At 40.3% G+C, this 21353-nt stretch overlaps 1 long non-coding RNA gene across 1 annotated transcript in view; it reads right to left on the bottom strand.

Moving 5' to 3' along the window:
- Positions 1-21081, bottom strand: part of LOC307180868 — a 278908-nt gene extending 257827 nt beyond the window's left edge. Inside the window, exons 1-2 of the long non-coding RNA XR_013825796.1 lie at positions 20731-21081; positions 6730-6816 (exon numbers count right to left, since the gene is read on the bottom strand). This is a non-coding gene — a long non-coding RNA (uncharacterized lncRNA). The remainder of the gene's footprint in view (positions 1-6729; positions 6817-20730) is intronic.
- Between the last annotated feature and the right edge of the window lie 272 nt (positions 21082-21353).

Here is a 21353-nt window from a genome sequence, read left to right as displayed (position 1 = left end):
CCTCTTCTACTTTTAAGGTCCCATAATGACTACACTGGGCTCACCCAGATAATCCACAATAGTTTCCTTATTTTAAGAGCTGTAACCTTAATCATCAGAGGGTGATGGCAAAGTCCCTTTTGCCAGATAATATAACATGTAAAGGCATAAAACCAGGGATTAGAGTGTGGATATCTGAGGCGGGGTAAGCAGTATTCAGTCTTACCATACTGACCCTCAGTGAGAACATCGTTTCTCTATTTTTTTATCTATCTTTATCTTTCTCTATTTTTCTTATTGTGATACATATATACATAAAACAAAAAATGTGCCATTTTTAAGTGTATAATTCGGTGGCATTGATTACATTCACAATGTTATACAACTATCACCACTGTCCATTTCCAAAACCCTTTCATCATCTCAAACAAAACTCTGTAACCATTAAGCAATAACTCCCCGCTTCCTCATCCCCCAGTTAACTGCTAATTTACTTTTTGTCTCTATGAATTTGCTTATTCTTGATATGCCATAAAATTGGAACAATACAATATCTGTCCTTTTGTGTCTGTGTTATTTCACTTAGCATAAGGTTTTCAAGGGTTCATCCACATTGTAGCATGTATGAGAACTTCATTCATTTTTATGGCTGAATAATATCCTAGTGTGTGTAAGTACATTTTGTTTATCCATTCATTTGTTGATTAGCACTAGGGTTGTTTCCACCTTTGGGCTACTGTGAATAATGCTGCTATGGACATTGACGTACAAGTATCTGTTTGACTACCTGATTTCAATTATTTTGAGTAAATACCTAGGTGTGCAACAGCAGGGTCTTATGATAATTCTATGTTTAACTTTTTGAGAAAAGGCCAAACTGTTTTACACAGCAAATGCACCATTTCAACCAGCAATGTATGAAGGTTCTAATTTTTCCCTCATACATTGCTTATTTTCCCCTTTAAAAAACAATCTTATAGGTGTGAAGTGGTATCTGATGATTTTAATTTGCATTACCCTAATGATTAATATTTTCAGCACATTTTCATGTACTTACTGACCATTTGTGTATCTTCTTTGGAGAAACATCTATTCAGGTTCTTTGCCCATTTTTAAACTTGGGTTGTTTGTCTTTTTGTTGTTGAGTTGTAGGAGTTTTTTATGTATTCTGGATATTAAATGCTTATCAGATACATGACTTTCAAGTATTTTCTCCCATTCTGTGGGTTGCCTTTTCATTCTCTTAATGGTGTCCTTTGATGCATAAAAGTTTTTAATTTTGATGAAGTCCAACTTATCTATTTTTTCTTTTGTCACCTGTGCTTTTGGTATAATATTTAAGAAACTATTGCCAAACCCAAGGTTATACAGAACTTCCCCTGTTTTCTTCTAAGAGTTTTATAGTTTTAACTCATTACATTTAGGTCTTTGATCCATTTTGAATTAATTTTTGTATATGATGTCAGATAAAGTCCAGCTTCAGTCTTTTGCATGTGGATATCCAGTTGTTAAAAGTACCATTTGTTGAAGAGACTGTTCTTTCTCCCATTGAATGGTATTGGTACGCTTGTCGAAAATGAGTTGATCACTTCTCTATTTCTTGCATAACTTTCATAGGATAATCACTACTCTTTGCTTCTTTAATTTTTCACTCTTTATTCTCATTTAGCCATATTAATCCTATCCTCAGAACATCACAGTGGTTCCTCTACAGTCAAGGCTATTTTTCTCAGTAACCAGTGCTTAATCCATTTGGTTTCTCCCCATGTCCTATCATACTATCATGTAATTCTTCACTGTGCTATACATTCTCCTCTGGCATAGAATGTCCTATTGACACAATCTATTAATTGTCTTCCTACTCCTCTTTCAATGGCCTTTTAGAAAGCCACCTCACCCTCCTTTGTTACAGACTGTCAGAAATAGCTCAAAAAAACCTTTCCAGGGCTTCCCTGGTGGCACAGTGGTTGGGGGTCCGCCTGCCGATGCAGGGGACACGGGTTCATGCCCCGGTTGGGGAAGATCCCACATGCCGCGGAGCGGCTGGGCCCGTGAGCCATGGCCGCTGAGCCTGCGCGTCCGGAGCCTGTGCTCCACAACGGGAGAGGCCACAACAGTGAGAGGCCCACGTACCACAAAAAAAAAAAACCTTTCCAGGACCTGCCTGGAATCCAAAGTTACAGGTTGCACTTGTAGTCTCAAGTTAAAGATTCATTCACTCATTCATTCATTCAACAAACACTTATTAAATCCTTGTTAAATTAATGCCAGGCACTGAATTTCATGCTGGAATTTTCCATTCTCTGCCCAATTTCTTTGGAGTGATATTTCGTTCTGGCTCTTTGGTTGTCTACTCCAGCTCTGCCCCTGGTTGTAGTGTTTTGAATGCCTTTGACTCCATGCCTATCTTTCCTCAATTCCTGACAGTCTACCCTGGGTTTGAGCCCTGTGCCCCCTGCTTGGCTAGAAACAGAGATCATATACTTTTCCTAAAAACATTATTCTTCTCTTCATGGTAATAAAAGTGGCTACCTTATGTTGACACCTACTGTGTGCTAGAAGTTGTACTGGATACGTGACAGGTTATCTCTAACGCTTATTCTGCTTATCATTGTTCCAGGCACTGGGGATACAGCAGTGAACAAAACAAAGTTCCTGCCTGAAAGGAGCTTATGTTCTCTCACAATCCTTGACATGATTCAGCAGGGGACAGAGAAGTTAAGTAAACTGCTCCAAACCACACAGCTGTTAAGTGGCAGAGCTGGAATTTGAAACTTAATTCTCTGATCCCAAAACTTACACTCTCTCTACTGAATCCAGCTACCTCTCACGGTCTCACTTCAGATAGTAACTCACATTTTCTAACATAAAATTTCTCAACACCAAAACTCTCACATTTTATAAATGTATTAAAACCTAATGAATGAGCAACTACAGAATGCATATCAAGGTACATGTAATTTGGAGGTTAACTAGAACGTTTTGTTCAACCTTGATTCTTAACATCCTTTAAAAATATATTAGCTAACTTTCCTGCTTTTATAAGAATAGTAATAGGACTCCCTTAGACAATTCAGGATTTTCCTTTATCTTAAGGTTATTATTCTAAGTAGCACTACAGATTCTCAGTGTAGCATTATAGAAAAAAAAATTGAGTAAATTGGATTAAAAATTCACTGACCCAAGGGCATACACTGAAAGGTAATTTTTAAATTTTTATTATATCTTTGGTATAAACTTCTTTTGTCTTTTTCGCAAAGAGGGTAATGCTAAAAGAAGTCCGTTTAACTGTAACTGAATACACCTTGAATTAGTGGACAGTACTCTAGTCTTGGCTCTGCTACAATGAGTTAGATGAACTTGTGCAGCTTAGGTCTTTCCTTATGCCTCAATTCTGCCCTCTGTAAAATGAAAGAGACTGGATTAAGAACATTCCTGTTTGTGTAGTGTTTTACATTTTTCAATGCAATATTTGTATATTATCTGACTTCTCTGCCTCAGTCCTTCACCCTGCTACTGGGTGTTTCATTCACCTTCCAAGTAAACTACTTACACTCCAGTCTTCGTGTCAGGTCTGCTTCTGGGGAAGCCCAAATTAAGGCCTCCACCTGACCTACATTTTACTTGGATGAATTCTCTGGTAATTCTTACTCTTCTATGTAGCTTTCATAATCTTGGTAATTTACAATCCAAGAAACAAGGGTCAGCAGAGTTGAGTAGAGTCCTAAGAGTTTACTTTCAAAATATCTCTCAAATTCAGAGAGTCCAGAATAAGCAGTGGAGAGTCGAATCTCAAATGATTAAGGGAAACTTTTAGAAATACTCACAATGCTACTTATTCTTCCATAGCTCCAAATCATCTTCCTCTGAAGCGTGAAGGTCGTTGTTCTCCTTTGAATGTTGTGGGTTTTTTCCCTCTAGCATCCTAGATGTGACAGATGCATGCACCCTTTGTCCCCTGGGATTTTAAAATATGCAACAATTGGCCCACATGGCCTTCAGTTTTAAATCTTTACATCCCTCTATGGCCTTACCTGACTGCTATGTTTAAAAGACCTAATGGTCTCTTTTCTTTGGCCTAATTTTGCCCAAGTAACATGAGTGCAAATATTTAGGGTTAATTTGGATTCTCCAAACTTAAACCCATCAAATAAGCAGCCAGTGACCAAACTGAAAGGATTTCTTTGTCCTCAGTGGATTGATTAAACATGGAATTCCATAAAGCTACTACTGTGCTGTGAACTGTGAGGCTACAATACATTGAGTTCATTTGTTTCAACAAGACTTTGCAGGTCCCGTTATATGTCATGACTTCTAGATATAGTGCAGTGGCACTTTCTGCAGCAAAAATAATTTCATCTTAAAACTGGAATGCAAATTAGAGTTTTTCTTTCAGATTTTACTTACTTAAATTTCTACCCCCTGAGGGTTGTGAGGGAGAGGAAGGGACAAAAATAAAGGGCACATTTCAAAAACTGAGTTCTTTAGAAACAGTGTGGGTGGAAAGGATGTATACAATTTCAGGAGCAAACAGAGACCTGAACCATTTCTGTCATAGAACCTACAGGGGAATTTTTAATTTGCAAATGAAAAATAAATTAAAAAGAGAGAACTTTTCAGGGAAATGCTGGAGGAGTATACTTCGAAGCAGACTGTCCACCCAATAAGGCTTAAAACTACCAATGGTCCATGAGGGTCTACTGGCTGATCAGTTCCATTGCAAAAATGGAAAGGCAGGGTTATGAGGACAGAACAGGCACGACAGAACAAGTAACTTCACTTGTTAGACACTCTCTGGGGTCAGCCTAGGCACACAAGACATAATCCAACTGTAGTTAAATCTCAGTTTCTTGGTTCTGAAAGAAGGCAATGATGCCTTTAAGGACAGAGCAAACAGGAAAAAAGGAAACATCCTATCTGATCCTCTGGGTCTGCTCCTTTTTCTACACTTAGAGTTTCTCTGAATCTTCCTGCTCCTCACCCCCACCCCCCGCCCCAACACTAAATACCACCAGGCAGCCTCAGAGGAGAGGGGTTCAAAGAGACTGCTGCCTAGAGAAGTTTCTGTGTGTAAATCTTGGAAGCCTTTAATGCAGATGCGATCTGGAAGCTCCAAGCTTTGAAAACCTTTATTTTGAAGGTTTGAGGATAAACTTAGTTTTCTTGGCACTAGACAGATCCAATGTGAGGCATGATGACTGACATCTAAATTCCTTCCCTGGCTCATGTTCTGCCACCAAGCCAGTGATGGCCCCCACATTTGATTCAGCTCCCAAGGATTGTAGTTAGGAAAACAGAGGATGGTTATTTACAATGTTCTAGTTAAAATTATAAAGGTATCAGTTTTATAGAGAATGATAAGTTTCAGGTTAGTAAACTGAATCCTCTCTACCTGTTGGCATGAACCAAAAGTAGTAACTTCTTTCATTTAAGTGATATCCTCATATTTCATTCCTGGCTCCATCAGACTTTTTACACCGCTTCATTGTTTATTTATTTAAATTGTAAATGTTCATGCCTGATACTCCTCTTCGTAGCTTCTATTCACTATTCATTTTTCTTTTTTTTGTTTTTGTTTTGTCTTTTTAATTTTTATTGGAGTATAGTTGCTTTACAATGTTGTGTTAGTTTCTACTGTACAGCAAAGTGAATCAGCTATACGTATACATATATCCCCTCTTTTTTTAGATTTCCTTCCCATTAAGGGCACCACAGAGCATTGAATAGAGTTCCCTGTGCTATACAGTAGGTTCCCACTAGTTATCTGTTTTATACATAGTATCAATAATGTATATATATTAATCCCAATCTCCCAATTCATCACTCTAATCACTATTAATTTTTCTTCGCTATTATTTTTGGACTTAATAAGCAGCGACATAAATTTAAATGCTGGCTTCTCAAACAAAAATTTCAGAAATAACTCCATGTCCCTTGCCAAATAAACAGATTTCTACATGCAAATATTTTCCATGTCTCTTGAGCCTCTTCTTCCCCTTCCCTTTGGATCCTTTTACCATAAGCAGTAGACCACCAACTTGTATAACATATATTCATATTTCACATAGTTTAAAAGTCAAATATATGAATCTATACGGTGAAAATTTCTATTCAATTTTTATTCTCAGCCACCCAGTTCCACTGTCTGGAGGTGGACCATGCTGCCAGCTTTCATGTGTGTGTATATTTCCAGAGCTATTCTATTAATATACAAGTCTCACACACACACACACACACACACACACACACACACACACCACAATCATTATATATATAGATATATCTGTATTTCCTTCCCCCCTTTTTACAAGAACAGTGACAACGTGCACACAGTTCTGCATCTTTTTTTCGCTTAACAAAATAGTGAAATAATCCCCATCTTCATGCATAAAGAGCCTTCTCATTCTCTTTTTTACGGCTGCATAGCATTCAATTCCATGGATGTGTCATGATTTATAGAACCAACCCCATATGGATGCACAATGGGGATGTTTCCATTCTTTTCTATTACAAACAGTGCTGAAAAGCATAACTTGGTACACATTTCATTTTTCCCGTGAACAAATATATTGGTAGGATATAGTCTTAAAAGTGGAATTGCTAAATTAAAGGTCATGTGCTTTTGTAATTTTGATAGGAGTGGCCTAATTGTCCTCCACAAAGTTAGTCCAATGTGCTGGTCTTATATTCTCTTCTGAGCACCCCACTGTGTTTGAATCACATTGGCACGTTTGTCTGCATTCTACTCACCTGCCCGTACCCAGGAACCCTCTAACTCTTGTCTTCTTTTTGTCAAGCACACATCCCATGAAGTATTTTGTTCTTATTCTGAATAACCTAAAAAGAAAAAGAAAAAAGGAAACTGGAATCAAAAGACTTGGATGTAAGTCTTGGCTATACTTCTTACATGGCTTGTGACATTGGGCAAATTATTCATCTACTCTGAGCCTAGTTTTTCTCATATAAAAAGTGGGATAAGGCTACCATTGCAAATGTTTTGTGAAAATGAAAAGAGGCACTGCATAAAAAGCACCCAGTATTGTCCTGGCACACAGTAGGAATCCTGTAATTGATGGTTCCTTCCCTTCTACGTCTTAGTCCCATTTTGGTTTCCTTATTTTTAAAAAAGGAGCATAAAGTTTCAGAGAGTGTGGAATTATAAACTATGTGGAAACGTTTTGGAAACTAAATGTGGTAGACAGAATTCTAAAGGTGACCCCCAATGACTTACACCCCTATATAATCTCTTCCTTTTGAATGTGGGAGGGATTATAAATATGATATAATATGATTATTTTATGGTACATGCATAATTGACTTTAAGTCAACTCAGTGGAGCTGACCAAATCCAGTGAGCTGTTTAGAGGCAGTTTTCTCTAGCTAGTCACAGAGAAGAAAGGCAGAGTGACACTCACTGGCTGGCCTAGAACAGAGCACACATCCATGTGAACTGCCTATGGCAGCCGCGTGGCCAGGAACTAGGTGCAGCCTCCAAAAGCTGAGAGCAGTCCCCAGTCAAAAGCAAACAGGAAAAACGGGGCTCTAAGTCCTACAACCCCACGCAACTGAATTCTGCCAACAACCAGTGAGCCTGGAAGAGCACTGAAGCCCCAGATGAGAACCATAGCCCTGACTGACACATTATCAGCTCAACGAGACTCTGAGCAGAAAACCCAGGCACACTATGCCCAGGCTCTAACCTACAGAATTGTGAGATAATAAATGTGTTGCAGGCCACTAAGTTTGTGGTAAGTTGTTATGCAGCAATAGAAAACTAATACACTATATGAATTCTATGTCTGGTGAGATAAACCAGTGATGAGATTATATAGAGGTCATGGAAAACAAACACTAGTATTTCCTACCTTTCAATACTACACTAGCATCATTTAACTTGTATTCTAGTTGATTCAATGCTTATCTTCCTTCTGGGAGCCAACTACCCCAAGCAGAAGCATGTACATTGCAACTTAATATTCCTTTCATGTTTTTAGGGCCTTGCATTCACTAAATGCCCATTGCTTGCTTCTAAGAAAACCTTTCTTTTCCCTTTTTCTTAAAACAATTTTTGATCCATTTGTAACTTAAATGACAAAATCTGACCTTAAAAGCACTGATGTGAATTTTAGTTGTTTCATTTTATAATTCAGAAATGGTAGAACCCTCTCTCGGTCATAGATTAGACTGGGTATTCCATGTACTGATTTGGTTACTGTTCTTGATTATCCACTCTCTTTGTATGTGTTTAGTGAATTTTCAGTATCTTATAAAGATAACTGTTCATTCTAAGTAAGATGAGCAGCTAGCAGTGACTTTCCTAAAGAGAAAGTCATTAGGTGACTTGACTTTAACTGATATCAGTGCTGTCCATGAGAACAAAATTATGAATCAGGAGACCATGTAGAAGCTTAATTTGAAAGTTTATGAGGGGTGTAAGACTAGCTATTATATGGTAACAATTATCTGAGAGATAAAACTGATAGATCTTATAAATGTTTTAAGTATGCTGGCTAAGACTTCTGAACTTTTTATATTATTGCATTAGTCCAGTTTTTTTACCCCTGAAAATTAAAACAATTATTATTCATTAAAAATGTATTTAGGGCTTCCCTGGTGGCGCAGTGGTTGAGAGTCTGCCTGCTAATGCAGGGGACACGGGTTCAAGCCCTGGTCTGGGAGGATCCCACATGCCGCGGAGCAACCAGGCCGTGAGCCACAACTACTGAGCCTGCGCGTCTGGAGCTTGTGCTCCGCAATAAGAGAGGCCGCGATAGTGAGAGGCCCGCGCACCGCAATGAAGAGTGGTCCCCGCTTGCCACAACTAGAGAAAGCCCTCGCACAGAAATGAAGACCCAACACAGCCAAAAATAAATTAATTAATTAATAAACTCCTACCTGCAACATCTAAAAAAAAATGTATTTAATAAGAACAATAGAGACTTCCAGGAAGATGGCGGAAGAGTAAGACACGGATATCACCTTCCTCCCCACAGATACACCAGACTACATCTACACGTGCAACAACTCCTACAGAGCATCTACTGAACGTTGGCAGAAGACCTCAGACCTCCCAAAAGGCAAGAAACGCCCCACGTACCTGGTTAGGGCAAAAGAAAAAAAAATAAACAGAGACAAAAGGATAGGGACGGGTCCTGCACTAGCGGGAGGGAGCTGTGAAGGAGGAAAAGTATCCACACACTAGGAAGCCCCTTCGCGGGCGGAGACTGCGGGTGGCGGAGTGGAGGAGCTTCGAAGCCGCGGAGAAGAGCACAGAAACAGGGGTACGGAGGACAAAGCGGAGAGAATCCAGCTTAGAGGATCGGGGCCAACCGGCACTCACCAGCCGAGAGGCTTGTCTGCTCACCCGCCCCGCCGGGGCGGGCGGGGCTGGGAGCTGAGGCTCCGGCTTCAGTCGGGCTTCAGTCGGAGCGCCAGGAGAGGACTGGGGTTGGCGGCGTGAACACAGCCTGCAGGGCGTTAGTGCACCACGGCTAGCCGGGAGGGAGTCCGGGGAAAAGTCTGGACCTGCCGAAGAGGCAAGAGACTTTTTCTTCCCTCTTTATTTCCTGGTGCACGAGGAGAGGGGATTAAGAACGCTGCTTAAAGGAGCTCCAGAGACGGGTGCGAGCCGCGGCTAAAAGTGCGGACCCCAGAGACAGACATGAGATGCTAAGGCCGCTGCTGCCGCCACCAAGAAGCCTGTGTGCGAACACAGGTCACTATCCACACCCCCCTTCCGGGGAGACTGTGCAGCCCGCCACTGCCAGGGTCCCGGGATCCAGGGACAACTCCCCCGGGAGAACGCACAGCACGCCTCAGGCTGCTGCAACATCACGCCGGCCTCTGCCCGCAGGCCCGCCCCCGCACTCCGAGACCCTCCCTACACCCCCGGCTTGAGTGAGCCAGAGCCTCCGAATCAGCGGCTCCTTTAACCCCGTCCTGTCTGAACAAAGAACAGACGCCCTCCGGCGACCTACACGGACAGGCGGGACCAAATCCAAAGCTGAGCCCCTGGGAGCTGTGAGAACAAAGAAGAGAAAGGGAAATCTCTCCCAGCAGCCTCAGAAGCAGTGGATTAAAGCTCCACAATCAACTAGATGTACCCTGCATCTGTGGAATACATGAATAGACAACGAATCATCCCAAATTAAGGAGCCGTGTGGATGAAAGGCTCTTGGTGCTGCAGCCAGGAATTAGTGCTGTGCCTCTGAGGTGGGAGAGCCAACTTCAGGACACTGGTCCACAAGAGGCCTCCCAGCTGCACATAATATCAAACGGCGAAAATCTCCCAGAGATCTCCATCTCAACGCCAGCACCCAGCTTCACTCAATGACCAGCAAGCTACAGTGCTGGACATCCTATGCCAAACAACTAGCAAGACAGGAACACAACCCCACCCATTAGCAGAGAGGCTGCCCAAAATCATAATAAGTCTACAGACACCCCAAAACACACCACCAGACGTGGACCTGCCCACCAGAAAGACAAGATCCAGCCTCATCCACCAGAACACAGGCACTAGTCCCCTCCACCAGGAAGCCTACACAACCCACTGAACCAACCTTAGCCACTGGGGACAGACACTAAAAACAACAGGAACTACGAACCTTCAGCCTGCAAAAAGGAGACCCCAAACACAGTAAGATAAGCAAAATGAAAAGACAGAAAAACACACAGCAGATGAAGAAGCAAGATAAAAACCCACCAGACCTAACAAATGAAGAGGAAATAGGCAGTCTACCTGAAAAAGAATTCAGAATAATGATAGTAAAGATGATCCAAAATCTTGGAAATAGAATAGACAAAATGCAAGAAACAGTTAACAAGGACCTAGAAGAACTAAAGAGCAAACAAACAATGATGAACAACACAATAAATGAAATGAAAAATACTCTAGATGGGATCAATAGCAGAATAACTGAGGCAGAAGAACGGATAAGTGACCTGGAAGATAAAATAGTGGAAATAACTACTGCAGAGCAGAATAAAGAAAAAAGAATGAAAAGAACTGAGGACAGTCTCAGAGACCTCTGGGATAACATTAAACGCACCAACATTAGAATTATAGGGCTTCCAGAAGAAGAAGACAAAAAGAAAGGGACTGAGAAAATATTTGAAGAGATTATAGTTGAAAACTTCCCTAATATGGGAAAGGAAATAGTTAATCAAGTCCAGGAAGCACAGAGAGTCCCATACAGGATAAATCCAAGGAGAAATACGCCAAGACACATGTTAATCAAACTGTCAAAAATTAAATACAAAGAAAGCATATTAAAAGCAGCAAGGGAAAAACAACAAATAACACACAAGGGAATCCCCATAAGGTTAACAGCTGATCTTTCAGCAGAAACTCTGCAAGCCAGAAGGGAGTGGCAGGACATACTTAAAGTGTTGAAGGAGAAAAACCTGCAACCAAGATTACTCTACCCAGCAAGGATCTCATTCAGATTTGATGGAGAAATTAAAACCTTTACAGACAAGCAAAAGCTGAGAGAGTTCAGCACCACCAAACCAGCTCTACAACAACTGCTAAAGGAACTTCTCTAGGCAAGAAACACAAAAGAAGGAAAAGACCTACAATAACGAACCCAAAACAATTAAGAAAATGGGAATGGGAACATACATATCGATAATTACCTTAAATGTAAATGGACTAAATGCTCCCACCAAAAGACACAGATTGGCTGAATGGATACAAAAACAAGACCCATATATTTGCTGTCTACAAGAGACCCACTTCAGACCTAGAGACACATACAGACTAAAAGTAAGGGGATGGAAAAAGGTATTTCATGCAAATGGAAACCGAAAGAAAGCTGGAGTAGCAATTCTCATATCACACAAAATAGACTTTAAAATAAAGACTATTAGAAGAGACAAAGAAGGACACTACATAATGATCAAGGGATCGATCCAAGAAGAAGATATAACAATTGTAAATATTTATGCACCCAACATAGGAGCACCTCAATACATAAGGCAAATACTAACAGCCATAAAAGGGGAAATCGACAGTAACACAGTCATAGTAGGGGACTTAAACACCCCACTTTCACCCATGGGCAGATCATCCAAAATGAAAATAAATAAGGAAACACAAGCTTTAAACGATACATTAAACAAGATGGACTTAATTGATATTTATAGGACATTCCATCCAAAAACAACAGAATACACATTTTTCTCAAGTGCTCATGGAACATTCTCCAGGATAGATCATATCTTGGGTCACAAATCAAGCCTTGGTAAATTTAAGAAAATTGAAATTGTATCAAGTATCTTTTCTGACCACAACGCTATGAGACTAGATATCAATTACAGGAAAAGATCTGTAAACAATACAAACACATGGAGGCTAAACAATACACTACTTAATAATGAAGTGATCACTGAAGAAATCAAAGAGGAAATCAAAAAATACCTAGAAACAAATGACAATGGAGACACGATGACCCAAAACCTATGGGATGCAGCAAAAGCAGTTCTAAGAGGGAAGTTTATAGCAATACTATCCTACCTTAAGAAACAGGAAACATCTCGAATAAGCAACCTAACCTTGCACCTAAAGCAATTAGAGAAAGAAGAACAAAAAACCCCCAAAGTTAGCAGAAGGAAAGAAATCATAAAAATCAGATCAGAAATAAATGAAAAAGAAATGAAGGAAATGATAGCAAAGATCAATAAAACTAAAAGCTGGTTCTTTGAAAGGATAAAATTGATAAACCATTAGCCACACTCATCAAGAAAAAAAGGGAGAAGACTGAAATCAATAGAATTAGAAATGAAAAAGAGGAAGTAACAACTGACACTGCAGAAATACAAAAGATCATGAGAGATTACTACAAGCAACTCTATGCCAATAAAATGGACAACCTGGAAGAAATGGACAAATTCTTAGAAATGCACAACCTGCCAAGACTGAATCAGGAAGAAATAGAAAATATGAACAGACCAATCACAAGAACTGAAATTGAAACTGTGATTAAAAATCTTCCAACAAGCAAAAGCCCAGGACCAAATGGCTTCACAGGCGAATTCTATCAAACATTTAGAGAAGAGCTATCACCTATCCTTCTCAAACTCTTCCAAAATATAGGAGAGGGAGGAACACTCCCAAACTCATTCCACCAGGACACCATCACCCTGATACGAAAACCAGACAAGGATGTCACAAAGAAAGAAAACTACAGGCCAATAACACTGATGAACATAGATGCAAAAATCCTCAACAAAATACTAGCAAACAGAATCCAACAGCACATTAAACGGATCATACACCATGATCAAGTGGGGTTTATTCCAGGAATGCAAGGATTCTTCAATATACGCAAATCAATCAACGTGATACACCATATTAACAAACTGAAGTAGAAAAACCATATGATCATCTCAATAGATGTAGATAAAGCTTTTGACAAAATTCAACACCCATTTATCATAAAAACCCTGCAGAAAGTAGGCATAGAGGGAACTTTCCTCAACATAATAAAGGCCATATATGACAAACCCACAGCCAACATCGTCCTCAATGGTGAAAAACTGAAAGCATTTCCACTAAGATCAGGAACAAGACAAGGTTGCCCACTCTCACCACTCTTATTCAACATAGTTTTGGAAGTTTTAGCCACAGCAATAAGAGAAGAAAAGGAAATAAAAGGAATCCATTTTGGAAAAGAAGAAGTAAAGCTGTCACTGTTTGCAGATGACATGATACTATACATAGAGAATCCTAAAGATGCTACCAGAAAACTACTAGAGCTAATCAATGAATTTGGTAAAGTAGCAGGATACAAAATTAATGCACAGAAATCTCTGGCATTCCTATACACTAAGGATGAAAAATCTGAAAGTGAAATCAAGAAAACACTCCCATTTACCATTGCAACAAAAAGAATAAAATATCTAGGAATAAACCTACCTAAGGAGACAAAAGACCTGTATGCAGAAAATTATAAGACACTGATGAAAGAAATTAAAGATGATACAAATAGATGGAGAGATATACCATGTTCTTGGATTGGAAGAATCAACATTGTGAAAATGACTCTACTACCCAAAGCAATCTACAGATTCAATGCAATCCCTATCAAACTACCACTGGCATTTTTCACAGAACTAGAACAAAAAAATTCACAATTTGTATGGAAACACAAAAGACCCCGAATAGCCAAAGCAATCTTGAGAACGAAAAACGGAGCTGGAGGAATCAGGCTTCCTGACTTCAGACTATACTACAAAGCTACAGTAATCAAGACAGTATGGAACTGGCACAAAAACAGAAATATAGATCAATGGAACAGGATAGAAAGCCCAGAGATAAACCCCCGCACCTATGGTCACCTTATTTTTGATAAAGGAGGCAGGAATGTACAGTGGAGAAAGGACAGCCTCTTCAATAAGTGGTGCTGGGAAAACTGGACAGCTACATGTAAAAGTATGAGATTAGATCACTCCCTAACACCATACACAAAAATAAGCTCAAAATGGATTAAAGAGCTAAATGTAAGGCCAGAAACTATCAAACTCTTAGAGGAAAACATAGGCAGGACACTCTATGACATAAATCACAGCTAGGTCCTTTCTGACCCACCTCCTAGAGTAATTGAAATAAAAACAAAAATAAACAAATGGGACCTAATGAAACTTCAAAGCTTTTTCACAGCAAAGGAAACCATAAACAAGATCAAAAGACAACCCTCAGAATGGGAGAAAATATTTGCAAATGAAGCAACTGACAAAGGATTAATCTCCAAAATTTATAAGCAGCTCATGCAGCTTAATAACAAAAAAACAAACAACCCAATGCAAAAATGGGCAGAAGACCTAAATAGACATTTCTCCAAAGAAGATCTACAGACTGCCAACAAACACATGAAAGAATGCTCAACACCACTAATCATGAGAGAAATGCAAATCAAAACTACAATGAGATATCATCTCACACCAGTCAGAATGGCCATCATCAAAAAATCTAGAAACAGTAAATGCTGGAGAGGGTGTGGAGAAAAGGGAACCCTCTTACACTGTTGGTGGGAATGTAAATTGATACAGCCACTGTGGAGAACAGTATGGAGGTTCCTTAGAAAACTACAAATAGAACTACCATATGACCCAGCAATCCCACTACTGGGCATATACCCTGAGAAAACCGTAATTCAAAAAGAGTCAAGTACCAAAATGTTCATTGCAGCTCTATTTACAATAGCCCAGAGATGGAAACAACCTAAATGTCCATCATCGGATGAATGGATAAAGAAGATGTGGCACATATATACAATGGAATATTAGTGAGCCATAAAAAGAAACGAAATTGAGCTATTTGTAATGAGGTGGATAGACCTAGAGTCTGTCATACAGAGTGAAGTAAGTCAGAAAGAGAGAGACAAATAGCATATGCTAACACATATATATGGAATTTAAGGAAAAAAATGTCATGAAAAACCTAGGGGTGAAACAGGAATAAAGACACAGACTTACTATAGAATGGACTTGAGGCTATGGGGAGGGGGAAGGGTAAACTGTGACAAAGCGAGTGAGAGGCATGGACATATATACACTACGAACCGTAAGGTAGATAGGTAGTGGGAAGCAGCCGCATAGCACAGGGAGATCAGCTCGGTGCTTTGTGACTGCCTGGAGGGGTGGGATAGGGAGGGTGGGAGGGAGGGAGACGCAAGCGGGAAGATATATGGGAACATATGTATATATATAACTGATTCATTTTGTTGTGAAGCTGAAACTAACATACCATTGTAAAGCAATTATACTCCAATAAAGATGTTAAAATGAAAAAAAAAAGGTAATCCATAAACACAAGAAAGTATGTTTGCGTATGTGCAAGTCTACCTTGCAGCAAATTAAAAGAAAATTTAAGAGTCGTGCATAAGGACTGAGCGATTTAGAACAAAGAAAAAAAAAAGAACAATATAGTAGTCAGATACAGCCTGTCTAATTTTTTAAATTGATGATGTTTAGGACATAATATTTATCTGAAATTTTATATTTACAATTATGCATCTGATTCTACCTGCTAACATGGGATCTTAGGCACTGAGATATTTGCATGACTTAAAAAATAATTTGGGGCTTCCCTGGTGGTGCAGTGGTTGAGAGTCCGCCTGCCGACACAGGGGACACGGGTTCGTGCCCCGGTCTGCGAAGATCCCACATGCAGCGGAGCGGCTGGGCCCATGAACCATGGCCGCTGAGCCTGTGCATCCGGAGCCTGTGCTCCGCAAAGGGAGAGGCCACAACAGTGAGAGGCCCGCGTACTGCAAAAAAAATTAAAAAAAAATAATTTGGTGTACATGTGTCCGTGGATAATATCCATCTCCCATATAGGGTTCAACGGGGTGAGCAAATTTCTAGATGGTGCTTCTACTCTTAGTTGTTAACCTGATGGACTAATTGATTAGGAACTTCTAATACAGTGATAAAAAGTTGCTTATGCTTATTACTTTCATTCTAAAACTATTGATTGTTTAAAAATTCATTTTTGATAGCTTGACTTTCCTAAATAAGGGAACTAAAGTGTCAAAGCACAGGCAGCCTGCTCCTATAGTGCTCTATAAGACAGCATCTAGATAAGAGACTACAGCTGCTGCCTCCGCACCTCATTTTCCCCTTTGGAACTCAAGGGATTGTACAATTAATCCTCCTAACATCCATTAACACTTGATTAAGAACAGGTGGAGGGATCTTCATTTCACATATAAGACTCTTACACATAAAGAGGTTAATGATTTGCTGACAAGCCAGCAACAAAACTGGGCCAGCAGCCCTCACGGCTGCCCTCTTGGCCCAGAATTCTCTGCTCCAGACCATCACGCTTCTATCTTTTACAGTCATACTCTCAGTGAAGCTGGTTTTCACTGTAAACCACATGCTTGCTTTTGGGATCAAAACGGAGAAACAGACACAACAGGTCTTTTATTATACTGGCTTCTTTTCATATTGTTCCAATAGTCACTGGTCAATGTTGGTATTTACAAAATCATTTCTATCTAGTACTTTGGTCCCCTTTTGTCCCTCTATGTGAAGATGTTAGAAAGAAATGAAGTGAAAAAAAAAAGAAAGAAATTAAGTGGTCTATTTTTATTTTTGACAAACACTTTTGGAATTCTGTCATAATAACAATATACAACTTTATGGTGAAGGACTAACTTGAGGTCATCTTCTCGTTGGCATTAACATAGCTGAATACCAAAGAAAAGATTTTTTTATTACAAGAGTATTTTATGGAAGTGAGCTTCCTTTATAACCATGTAAGTCTGCTAAGCCACTGGGAGTTTTTATGCAGTCATGATTATAAAACAAGTCTTGGAATTTGGGGAAACATCAAAAACCTTAGGACCACACTGTACAATCTGAGGAGCCCCACTGTGTTATAAAATTTAAAACGGAGGGAAGTAATTGCAGGCTCCACTTTGAAGATATCAAACATGAGAATTTCACTCAAGCTGCCACCCCTTTTCTCCAGCTGGCAAAATCACCACCAGAATCACAAACAGCAGCAGGTAATTTTAGCAGAATGTGTCTCATACAAAAGGAAAAGAAAAGTTTAGTTGTACCAACAGACAAGAAAATTCAACAATTAGGCAACAATTAGCAAATAATGTGGCATCAATTCTATAAAGGATATTTGAAAATTGTAACTGAATTTTGAAAAATGAAAATTAACTTTGCTGGGAAAAATTTATCCAAAACACAGAAAACTTGTAGTTGTTTAACGTGGTCAGGAAATGGAATGTTCTTTTGTTCTTTTTAATTAATTAATTAATTTATTGGCTGCGTTGGGTCATCGTTGCTGCGCTCGGGCTTTCTCTAGTTGCGGTGAGCGCAGGCTACTCTTCATTGCGGTGCGTGGGCTTCTCATTGCGCTGGCTTCTCTTGTTGCAGAGCACAGGCTCTAAATGCACTGGCTTCAGTAGTTGTGGCATGCAGGCTCAATAGTTGTGGCACACGGGCTTAGTTGCTCTGCGGCATGTGGGATCTTCCCGGACCAGGGCTCGAACCCGTGTCCCCTGCATTGGGAGGCAGATTCTTAACCACTGTGCTACAAGGGAAGCCCCTGGAATGTTCTTAAAAATCAACACTTTGATTAATACAGGTAGCATGGTATTACATAAAGATTTTATGCGATTATGTGTCAGAAGATCAACTGTGCCTCTAGCATGGCTGTGTGACTTTTGTTCATGCATTTGACCTCTCTGAATTAGTTTCTTCACCTATAGAATGGGATGGTGGTGGGAGTAATACATATTCTTTTTATCTCACAGGGTTATTACAGGAATATATGTAATCATAAAGTATAAACTTTTGTCACCACCATATATGGGGGTCCAGTTTTAAATTATTAGGTTAGAATCAACTGCATATGACATGAAAGCTAAGCTGTATATAAATGCATCCTTGATAAAGCAAGGATGTGGCATTAATAAATCTCATTCCACAAACCCATGGGTGCAAGGAATGACCTTTACATACATGCACCCCAATGTTCATAGCAGCACTATTCACAATAGCCAAGACATGGAAGCAACCTAATGTCCATTGACAGCTGAATGGATAAAGAAGATGTGGTGTATTGATACAGTGGAATACTACTCAGCCATAAAAAGAATGAAATAATGCCATTTGCAGCAACATGAAGGGACCTAGAGATTATCGTACTAAGTGAAGTAAGTCAGACAAAGACAAATATGATATGATATCGCTTACAGTGGAATCTAAAATATGACACAATCTTATGTATGAAACAGAAACAGACTCACAGACATAGAAAACAAACTTATGGTTGCTAAAGCAGAAGGAGGGGAGATAAATTAAGAGTCTGGCATTAACATATACACACTACTATACATAAAATAGATAACCAACAAGAACCTACTGTATAGCACAAGGACCTATACTCAATAGTTTGTAATAACCTATAAGGGAAGAGAATCTGAAAAAGAATATATATATAGATATAGATACAAATATAGATATAGATATATAGATATCTGAATCACTTTGCTGTACACCAGAAACTAACATTGTAAATCAACTATACTTCAATTTAAAAAAAAACAAACAATATTCAATATCCTGCGATTAAACCATAATGGAAAGGAATATAAAAAGGAATATACACATGTATAACTGAATCAGTTTGCTGTACACCTGAAACTAACACAACATTGTAAATCAACTATACTCCGATTTTTAAAAAATGACCTTTACATTTTTCTAAAATGTCACTTCAGTCATTTTGGGGTTTCCCTTCCCTAAGGGCTGTCATCTATGTCTGCGATCTTACCCAGGGTCAAGGTACTGTTTGTGTGCATGTGTGTGGGTGTCCATCTGGTCCTCTGTGATTGGTCTACACTGACAGCCATACTGGCCCTGACCAAATGGCACCCATTCCTCTCTTGGGTCTTGCTCCTTCCCCAAGGGCATTGCTGAGAAGCTGGGCACAGATCTCCTTGCTCTAGGGACCCATCAAACTTACCTCTGCTAGTCTGGGAAATGGTTGTTCAGTAGTTAGTTGTGATTTTGGTGTGTCAGTGAGAGGAGGTGAGGTCAAGGTCCTTTTCTGCCATGTTGGCTCTCTCCCATCTCAACAACAGTTTTAAAACAATTGTGGGGGGCTTCCCTGGTGGTGCAGTGGTTAAGAATCTGCCTGCCAATGCAGGGGACATGGGTTCAAGCCCTGGTCCGGGAAAATCCCACATGCCTTGGAGCAACTAAGCTCGTGTGCCACAACTACTGAGCCTGCACTCTACAGCCCACGAGCCACAACTACTGAGCCCTCAGTTGTTGTGAGTGCCACAACAACTGAAGCCAATGAACCACAACTACTGAGCCCACGTGCCACAACTACTGAAGCCTGAGCGCCTAGAGCCCATGTTCCGCAACAAGAGAAGCCACTGCAATGAGAAGCCTGCACACTGCAACAAAGACTAGCCCCCGCGTACCACAATGTTCACTGCAGCTCTATTTACAATAGCCAGGACACGGAAGCAACCTAAGTGTCCTTCAACAGATGAATGGATAAAGATGTGGCACATATATACAATGGAATATTACTCAGCCATAAAAAGAAACAAAATTGAGTTATTTGTAGTGAGGTGGATGGACCTAGAGTCTGTCATACAGAGTGAAGTTAGTCAGAAAGAGACAAATACTGTATGCTAACACATATATATGGAATCTAAAAAAAAAAAAAAGTGGTTCTGAAGAACATAGTGGCAGGACAGGAATAAAGATGCAGACGTAGAGAATGGACTTGAGGACATGGGGAGGGAGAAGGGTAAGCTGGGACGAAGTGAGAGAGTGGCATAGACATATATACACTACCAAATGTAAAACAGATAGCTAGTGGGAAGCAGCCACATAGCACAGGGAGATCAGCTCGGTGCTTTGTGACCACCTAGAGGGATTGGATAGGGAGGGTGGGAGGGAGATGCAAGAAGGAGGAGATATGGGGACATATGTACATGTATAGCTCACTCACATTGTTATAAAGCAGAAACTAACACACCTCTGTAAAGCAATTATACTCCAATAAAGCTAAAGTTAAAAAAATGTAGCCCCCGCTCGCCGCAACTAGACAAAGCCCGCGTGCAGCAACAAAGAACCAACACAGCCAAAAATAAATAAATTAATTAATTAATTTAAAAAAAAAATTATGGGAAGAGCTGGGAAGGTAAAGGTCCAAAACATGTAGTTGAAGGAACAGAAAAAAGTCACAAACGTGTCAGAACTCACAGGAAGTCAGCATGCCCTGCTGCTGGAATGGGACGACGAAGTCTCTGGAAGGTTGTTGGCTCTTCACGGTGGCCACCTCTGAGCTGTCAGCAAAGCGTCCGATGGAGGCCTGAGGTCGTTTTTAATGGTCAAGGCCAGCATCAGGAAGGAGGGAAGAGCCAGAGCAAAGTAGCACCCAGCCGCCCGCAGGGTGCAACCATAACCTTCAGAATATCACGACCGCTGCTTCTCTTCTGCCTCCCAGAGCTTACACAGCCTGCCTTTCCGCCAACTCCAATATCCGTCTCTGACAAGGAACTCCTTGTTTGTGTGGTGCCCAATGCGGGAGACGCTCCTCAGAGAAAGCCCGGCTCTTCCCGAGCCAGCGCGCGGGGACGGGCGTCCTGTGCGCGACGCGCTCTGCGTGCCGTTTACGCGCCGTGCGTGCCGTATACGCACCATGCGCGCCGGGTTCGCCGGCCGCTCGCAGCTTGGGCCGCCCGTAAGTTGTTTTATAAGGTATGTGGTATTTCTGTGAAGCTGTATCAACAATAAGAATAAATCAAAACTAAAGTGGTTCAAATTTCTCCACTGCAGCCACTGTAATTCAAGATTATCTGTGGTACAGAAAGAACAGACTTGTG

Source organism: Stenella coeruleoalba (assembly GCF_951394435.1).
Source record: "Stenella coeruleoalba genome assembly, chromosome: X".
Classification (NCBI taxonomy): domain Eukaryota; kingdom Metazoa; phylum Chordata; class Mammalia; order Artiodactyla; family Delphinidae; genus Stenella; species Stenella coeruleoalba.
This window is presented reverse-complemented; position numbering and strand designations above follow the sequence as displayed.